General features: G+C 35.2%; 1 long non-coding RNA gene across 4 annotated transcripts; it reads right to left on the bottom strand.

The window, feature by feature from the left end:
• Positions 1-5860: 5860 nt before the first annotated feature.
• Positions 5861-9038, bottom strand: LOC145614086 (uncharacterized). Of its 4 annotated transcripts, XR_014107051.1 has the most exons (6): positions 8780-9038; positions 7703-7944; positions 7500-7596; positions 6588-6678; positions 6421-6487; positions 5861-6115 (listed from the first exon to the last, which is right to left on the bottom strand). It is a non-coding gene; the product is annotated as an uncharacterized LOC145614086 (long non-coding RNA). The 4 variants fall into 4 exon arrangements; XR_014107048.1 differs by lacking the exon at positions 6588-6678 and having other exon boundaries at positions 6369-6487; XR_014107046.1 differs by lacking the exon at positions 6588-6678.
• Positions 9039-9381: the final 343 nt, after the last annotated feature.

Below are 9381 nucleotides of genomic sequence, written 5' to 3'. Positions count from 1 at the left end.
AGAATTGCTTTAATTGAATGAATTTGATTGTGATTCTCCTTGTTAGCCATTCATAGTGAACCCTAGCTTGGCTTATAGGAGATAGCCTTTGGATTCCTTTGATTGCAACTATTATTTATCCCTTGTAATGTTTGAATCAATTGAGTGATCTATCAATTAGCATAATTATTGAGCTTGCATGTGGAACCTATATCCCTAGTGTTTAGCATATTGATTGAATTCTTTGATTTGTCTATCTTCTTGATATTCTAGTTACCAATCTCAACCATTGATATTCTTCGATTTAGCTTGACAGTAGACTATAGTATAGTTCGTACTCATTCCTTTGGGTTCGACCCTTGACTTACCGCATACTTGTATAAGGTTTATTAAGTGTTTATAAATTTAGTTTGACCAAGGGAGAATTAGATGACGACCTAGTTTTCCACTTGTCATTAATGACACTCATAGGGTAGTCTTTTAGGATGTCTTCACCCTATTTTTCATGGTTTTCTTTTATCAGTTTTGTCTTTTATCCTTTAGTTTTACTATTTCTTTTTTCTTCGTGTTTTACTTACCTTTATGTGGTTTTTCTTCGTGTTTCCCTTTTATATTGCTCTTTTTCTCTTCTATTTTCTCTCATTGGTTACTTTTGTAGGTGCTTAAGGAGTTGGCTTCTCAAAAGGGTCAAGAAGAGCAAAAAGAGCTAAGCAAAGAAGAATCAAGCTCCTTGGAGAGGGCACTCTACATCTGCCCATTGTCGTGGGTGCGAGTCCTAAGGGCCGCGGGCGCGGATAAAGTGCAACAAAGTGGGAATAATTGGCAGGAACTCTATTCGCCCTGGCCGCAGTCTAGCCGCGGGCGCGGAGAATTTTGAGAGACCACTCCCTTTGGAGAGACCGCGACCCCCTGTTTACACTTGGAACAGGGAATCTACCGCGCCCTTAGCCGCGGGCGCAGGTGTTTTAACCGCGAGCGCCGGCTATAGTAACCGCGGGCGCGGGTCTTGCCCAGATTGCCCGCGGAGTTAGTTATGGGTTGCGTACCCATTTCTCCGCGCCCACGGGATAATCTTGGATAGGGCACGGCCGATCAGTTTTTCTTCTTTATCTATAAATACTCTTGTAATTACTTATGAGGGCCAACTTTTAGATAATCTTTCATTTGCTTAGTTTTTAGAGAGAGAAACTAGAGAGAAGTTAGAGAGAAAGTAGAGATTGGAATCCATGGATTTGATTTGTATTACAACATTGCTTTAATCAAGTTTGGATTTCTTCTTCATACCTATGAAAGTTTGTGAGATTTCTTTCCTTTGAATTTACTTCAATTGCAATTTTCTTTAATGCTTGAATGTTTGATTTGGATTTTAATTTAGGTTTGAGAATTAGTTGATTGATTGATTTTCCTTTTGATTTAGTTTTAAATGAATATGTTTGTGATTGAATTTGTTTTGTCTTTCAATTTCACCATGATTAGTGAGTAGATTAGTTGCTAGGGAGAAGGGGAAGCAAGCTTGATTGATGAGTTTTGCTAAGAGATGATCATTGATTGATTAAATTGTTGCAATTAAATTGGTTGACATAGTTGTGCATGTGATTAATTAAACAAGGAGTGATCAACCTATTAAATTAATATAGATTGCATTGCAAATTTCAATGACATGAACTCTTGATTTGAGAATTGCTTTAATTGAATGAATTTGATTGTGATTCTCCTTATTAGCCATTGAGAATTGCTTTAATTGAATGAATTTGATTGTGATTCTCCTTTTTAGCCATTCATAGTGAACCCTAGCTTGGCTTATAGGAGATAGCCTTTGGATTCCTTTGATTGCAACTATTATTTATCCCTTGTAATGTTTGAATCAATTGAGTGATCTATCAATTAGCATAATTATTGAGCTTGCATGTGGAACCTATATCCCTAGTGTTTAGCATATTGATTGAATTCTTTGATTTGTCTATCTTCTTGATATTCTAGTTACCAATCTCAACCATTGATATTCTTCGATTTAGCTTGACAGTAGACTATAGTATAGTTCGTACTCATTTCTTTGGGTTCGACCCTTGACTTACCGCATACTTGTATAAGGTTTATTAAGTGTTTATAAATTTAGTTTGACCAAGGGAGAATTAGATGACGACCTAGTTTTCCACTTGTCATTAATGACACTCATAGGGTAGTCTTTTAGGATGTCTTCACCCTATTTTTCATGGTTTTCTTTTATCAGTTTTGTCTTTTATCCTTTAGTTTTACTATTTCTTTTTTCTTCGTGTTTTACTTACCTTTATGTGGTTTTTCTTCGTGTTTCCCTTTTATATTGCTCTTTTTCTCTTCTATTTTCTCTCATTGGTTACTTTTGTAGGTGCTTAAGGAGTTGGCTTCTCAAAAGGGTCAAGAAGAGCAAAAAGAGCTAAGAAAAGAAGAATCAAGCTCCTTGGAGAGGGCAAGGAGAGGGCACTCTACATCTGCCCATTGTCGTGGGTGCGAGTCCTAAGGGCCGCGGGCGCGGATAAAGTGCAACAAAGTGGGAATAATTGGCAGGAACTCTATTCGCCCTGGCCGCAGTCTAGCCGCGGGCGCGGAGAATTTTGAGAGACCACTCCCTTTGGAGAGACCGCGACCCCCTGTTTACACTTGGAACAGGGAATCTACCGCGCCCTTAGCCGCGGGCGCAGGTGTTTTAACCGCGAGCGCCGGCTATAGTAACCGCGGGCGCGGGTCTTGCCCAGATTGCCCGCGGAGTTAGTTATGGGTTGCGTACCCATTTCTCCGCGCCCACGGGATAATCTTGGAGAGGGCACGGCCGATCAGTTTTTCTTCTTTATCTATAAATACTCTTGTAATTACTTATGAGGGCCAACTTTTAGATGATATTTCATTTGCTTAGTTTTTAGAGAGAGAAACTAGAGAGAAGTTAGAGAGAAAGTAGAGATTGGAATTCTTGGATTGGATTTGTATTACACTATTGCTTCAATAAAGTTTGGATTTCTTTTTCTATCAATGAAAGTTTGTGAGATTTCTTTCCTTTGAATTTACTTCAATTGCAATTTTCTTTAATGCTTGAATGTTTGATTTTGATTTTTATTTAGGTTTGAGAATTTGTTGATTGATTGATTTTCCTTTTGATTTAAGTTTAAATGAATATGTTTGTGATTGAATTTGTTTTGTCATTCAATTTCACCATGATTAGTGAGTAGATTAGTTGCTAGGGAGAAAGGGAAGCATGCTTGATTGATGATTTTCGCTAGTTGATAATCATTGATTTGTTGAATTATTGCAATTAAATTGGTTGACATAGTTGCATGTGATTAATTAGACAAGGAGTGATCAACCTATAAAATTAATCTAGATTGCATTGCAAATTTCAATGACATGAACCCTTGATTTGAGAATTGCTTTAATTGATTGAATTTGATTGTGATTCTCCTTGTTAGCCATTCATAGTGAACCCTAGCTTGGCTTATAGGAGATAGCCTTTGGATTCCTTTGATTGCAACTATTATTTGTCCCTTGTAATGTTTGAATCAATTGAGGGATCTATAAATTAGCATAATTATTGAGCTTGCATGTGGAACCTATATCCCTAGTGTTTAGCATATTGATTGAATTCTTTGATTTGTCAATCTTCTTGACATTCTAGTTACCAATCTCAACCATTGATATTTTTTTATTTAGCTTGACAATAGACTATAGCATAGTTCGTACTTATTCCTTTGGGTTCGACCCTTGACTTACCGCATACTTGTATAAGGTTTGTTAAGTGTTTATAAATTTAGTTTGACCAAGGGAGAATTAGATGATGACCTAGTTTTCCCCTCGTCAAAATGGCGCCGTTGCCAGGGAACGATGTCTTTGTTTGAGTGTTTTTGATTGCTTGAGTCTAGGTCTTTGTGTATACTTTTCTTTTATTTGATATTTTTTTATTTTGTGAAAATAAAAAAAATGGCAGGCCTATCACTTCCTTAATATGACAATGAGCCTTTTTGTGAATATTTCAATAGACTAGAGGGATTTTTAGACTGTAATTGTTGTAATATTTTAGAGGCTTGTGAGATTTGTTATTTTGGTTTGAATGAGAAAACTAGGAATGAAGTTGAAAGCATGCATAATGGTGAATTTAGAGCATTTTCAACTGATGATGCTTGGGATTTTTATGTTTGGTTTGCTAGGGATGTTTTTAATAAGGTTAATCATGATTCTAATATTATGCACAATGTCTTGAATCTTATAATATTAGCATGAATTCCCATGATTTGTTACTTGATCCCTTAAGTGAACCTAAAATACATGATTTTAACTTTATTTCCCCTTTTATTCATGTTGAATATGTACATGCTCAAGTTGAAGCTAATGGTGTGATTCAATATTCTTCATTATTTACCATGCCTTCTTGTGATGTGCTTCGTTCCCTTAATGATGAGTCTCATGTGTTTGATTGTGCCCCCACTCCCCAATGTGATGTATATGCTCATGATCTTAATGTTGATTCTTCTAATCTTGGTTGTACTTCTTCTTCTTCTCTTGTTGAGCCTCAACCTTCTACATCTTTTGAATCTCTTCTTGATATATTTGAGTCTCAAATTAGGTGCATTGAGCTTGATAATGAGCTTCGGCCTACTAAGGAGATGATTCTTAATTCTATGAGAGGTCAATTAGAGATTATGAAAAAGAATGAGGAGCGTCTTGAGGAGGGAAGGAGAAGAAAAGAAGAGTTAGAAAGCCAATTGTCATCCTTGATGCCTGTTTGTGAAAAATCCAAATTTAATGTGTGTGTTGAGGATGATGATTTTGAGCAACCAAGAGAGTGTGAGGATCCCATTGGTGAGCATTTGAGTAATAGTGAAGGAGTTGAGAAAGAAGAGAGTGTTGATTTTGATAACCTCAACCGTACTTCTCATCTTGATGAGTCTCTTATGTATGATTGTGCTTCTTCTATCCATGAGTATTTGGACTCGATTAAGGTTATGACCAATGTGTTCATTGAGTGTCAAATGAAAACCCATAACCTTTTGAGTGAGTTTATTAAGAATGCTTCATGGGAGATATATGAGTTTGAAATGAATTTGCATCCATTCATGCATGGCTTCGAGACTTTAGGCTTTAAGGAAGTTGAGGGAGTTATTGTTCATGATTGTAGTGAAGGGGATTATGTAGTTCCTCTTGGAAGTTGGATGTTTGAGGGAGAAGATGACCATAAGTGTTCTTCTTTTGAGGATTCTATGATTGATTTTCATGCTCTTATTGGTGATTTGAGGCATGTTGGTGAGGAAGAGTTCATTTGTGAGACCATAGCCCCTTTTCCCTCCTCTCATATCCCTTTTTCAAGCAATTTCAACCACATCCCTTACACTCCTATATCCTTCCCTTCCTTTGTTGATAAGCCTATTGGGGACCCCCTTTTCTATGATGATCTTAATGTCCCTCATTCGTCTATTGTTGAGGAAAAGGGTGATGTTGCGACCCAAGAATATTTTTGTGAGGAGGATTTTCTTGTTTCACTAGTGGAAAAAAGGCCATCCGTAACGGGCAAAAACTGCCCATCCGTAACGGGCAGTGGCCGTTACGTATGCGGCCGCTACGGATGGCCTATCTTATTCGTAACGGGCACCGTCCGTTACGAATAATAGGTTATTTGTAACGGGCACCTGAAAAGCCCGTTACGAATAACCCATTATTCATAACGGGCTTTTTAGGTGCCCGTTACGAATAACCCCGTTATTTGTAATGGCTTTTCAGGTGCCCGTTACAAATAATGAGGTTATTTGTAACGGACAACTTCTGCCCGTTACGAATACTGTGAAATCCAATTAAAAAAAAAAACCAGCTCATGCTGGAAAGCTAGCTGGCACAATTATTTTATCAATTAATATATATATTATACAAGTATAGTATACAGTAAATAATTAACGAATAATTTTTTCAAAAAAAAAAAACGAATAATATACAATCAGCAAAAGCTACTTTAATTATTTCTTAATAACTAAAACTAAAACAAAGATTACATAATAACGGGAAAAAGGTTCTTGTGGCTTCCTCCGTCGCCACCAATCAAGGGAAATTGCAAGAGCTGCAAATAGTAAAGCGGCACCTGCAGCACCATCTCCAATAATAGCTCTAGTGGCACTATTGGCAACTGAAAAGGCATTTGGAAGATGCATCAAACACTGAATCATATACTGGACAACATATTCTAACAATAAATATAATCTAAAACATATTCTAAGTAGACTCGCAAAAAAAAAGAACAATAGAAAACAAATTAACATACTCTAAGTAGACTCACAAAAAAAGAACAACAGAAAACAAATTAACATATATGCAAAATTAACCCAACAGGATCCATCAGTAATCTAAGTAAGTCAACATAGCAGCACTCTTGTAATTACAGAGAAAAAGGTGGGAAGATCATAAGAAATGCTCAAATGATAGTTAGTGCACCATAGCCACCGATAGTGGAAGCAAAGCAGATCCACCCTCAAATATACAAGCAATTGGAACCTAATGTCTGCAAAAGAAAGAGGCAAATTTTATAAACTACCATACAATTGTTCAAGATGGAGCTTCTCAATCATCAAAAAAGAATAAGTAGAGGAATTAATTATTACAATATTGCTTATATCTGTGAAAGGGATATCAAGAAGAGACAAAGAGCTCTGAGCATCGTCAAGGAATCCAATATATGATCTACCTTTCAACCTAAAACACAATACCAAGAACTAAAAGCATTATTTTTCAAAAAGACAAGATAGTCAAACCCAAAGACAATCATACAATTCTTGGTAAAAAGTGAAACACAACAATTAAACAAAGTTACAAAGGTTTAAAGAGTTTATTGCTTTTTACATTTGTTGCAAGAAAGTATACTCTAAATTTCCAACAGAACAATGTTGTTATAGAGGATAGACATGAATTAATGAGCATAGTCAAGCTACAACCGAGAGTTATAGCCTAAGCCCTTATTTATTTATCTTTGTAACCCTTTTGCTAGTTCAATAAAAAAGACTCAAGCTTCCTTATTTATTTTACAATCAGTTTACAAAATTCACAACAGCAACATCAGTCTCACATCCAATTCTATCAATTAAATTAAGCTAACAATCAAGGAAAAAGACTTGTCAGACTGTAAGTCAAACAATATACAAATAGATCAATATCTATAGACTTACTGCACTACATGGAATAGCAGCAACACTAACTCCATACTCACACATATAGCCACAAATAATCTTATATGTAAACACAAAACCTCATTCTAACAATCACTTCTAGCTGATTACTATGACTTGAGCAAGCAGACCTCGAAAGGATAAGAGAATGCGTATAAAAAAATAGTTTAAACCCATTAACAGAAAAACTAAACAATAACAGGACAACATTAATTAATTGATAAAAAAATCAGCTAAAAAGTCACAGATTCAAGAAACTAGCAACTAAATTACCAAATTATAGAAAACAGCAAGTCCGCAAGAAAGTAAGTAATGAATTCAGAATATGAAATGAATAGAAAGAGAGAGAACCTTCCAGATTGTAGAGCGGATGGCGGGAGTATCAGGAAGACCCATGGATGCTAACCTTACTCAAATCATTGGTTACATACGAGCTTTAAATAACACCCTACACAGAAATGAGATAACACCCTTTAATCACACGAAAATTAATTGATAAAATTAGAAATAATAAATCTGAAGCAATCTTGATGAAGGTGTTTTGTTTATGTAACCTTGCTCAAATCATTGGTTACATACGAGCTTTAGATTCATTGCAATGGGTGAACCAGAGTATGTATTACCCAATATACGAAGCACTAGCATGATACCATATATATTCTCCCCTTCTATTTTCTTTTTCTGTCTTCACCTTCTCCTGTCACCTACTCTGACATAAACCTTATGGTGGCCTCCTCTCATTGATCTTGAAAGCACCACCATTACAACCAAGCAGTAAATGCAATTTTCTATCTTCCTACACATTTGTTCAAGCCATAAATCTTAATATATGTAATGTCATTACTAATAAACACATGAGACAGACATATATAAAGCAATAAACATACATATATAAAGCAACAACAGTCACTGACTCAATGTAATATTTCAGCAGAATTTATATGCACAAACTGAAATTCAATCACTTTACATATCCCTAAAATTAATATTTTGTTCAAAAATAAATTGATTGAATATTGTATCAGATAAAGAAGGTTTATAATTATTTGTGTATAATATGTATCAGATAAGACATTACCAAGGGTTTCAAAAAAAAGAAGACATCACTAAGGAATAAAGAATCTAATATTTAGATCCATATGACTCCAAAATCACGCAAGATTTGAAGTGTAAGTTGAACCATTTGACAATTTAGCCATGAAACAATAGTATAGTATAATGAAACCAAGCCAATTCTTCTAATTTGTAATAAAATCCAGAAACGTGTAGTAGTAAAGTAATTAAAAGTAAATCATCCGACAAAAATAGTTGACAAATTGTAGTACAATTACACAAAATCTGTAAGCGAAAAAATCAAAACCACAATTAAGTAGATGCGATCTTGAGATAATAATAATAATGTATGATAAAATAACAATGAATTAATGGAACATAAAATGAAAAAATAAATTACATGGATCGGTGCAGCAAAAAAAATAACATAAGAAATTCTAGCAGCAAAATTGATTGTTATCATCTATAATAAATTGAGCAATATTCAATAATTCACCTCAAAATAACCCGAATTCGACCATAATGACTTGAAAAATTGATATTCAACGGTTAATATATGAAAAGAAAAAAGAATTTACCTCTGATTTTGTTTCAATAACGAGTTAAAGCTCAAAAGCTTCTACAATGGAGCTTCGACGGAGGTGAATTACTCAAGATTCAACATCATGGATTTGAATCGGATTTCAGAGATTACCAAAGAAATCATACTCGAAACGTCGATTTTCAAACAATTGGTCCGAATAAGTTGACAGAAATTCACAATTTAGATCTAAATAACGAAGATCTGCAATTTAAAGTTGTAGATTGAGGAGATAGAGAGACCGAAAGAGAGAGATGAGAGAGAGAGAGAGGGGGGGGGGGGGGGGGGAAGAAAAACGGCTGACTAATTTCTCAAAACCCTAATGTAGTGCTAACACGTGATGGAATTGTAACGGACCTGATTTGGCCGTTACGACTAGAGCAATAATTGTAACGGACAAATTTCTGCCCGTTACGAATACTGTTTATTTGTAACGGCCAAATTTTCGCCAGTTACAAATATTAGTTATTTGTATCGGACCTTTATATTGTTCGTTACGAATCATCTATTTGTAACGGATTTAATTATGCCCGTTACAAATGAGGCGTTACAAATGAACTTTTTTCCACTAGTGTTTCTTTATCTTTCCATTCTTTTATT

Source organism: Chenopodium album, chromosome 3, assembly GCF_948465745.1.
Source record: "Chenopodium album chromosome 3, dcCheAlbu1.1, whole genome shotgun sequence".
Taxonomy (NCBI): Eukaryota; Viridiplantae; Streptophyta; class Magnoliopsida; order Caryophyllales; family Amaranthaceae; genus Chenopodium; species Chenopodium album.
This window is presented reverse-complemented; position numbering and strand designations above follow the sequence as displayed.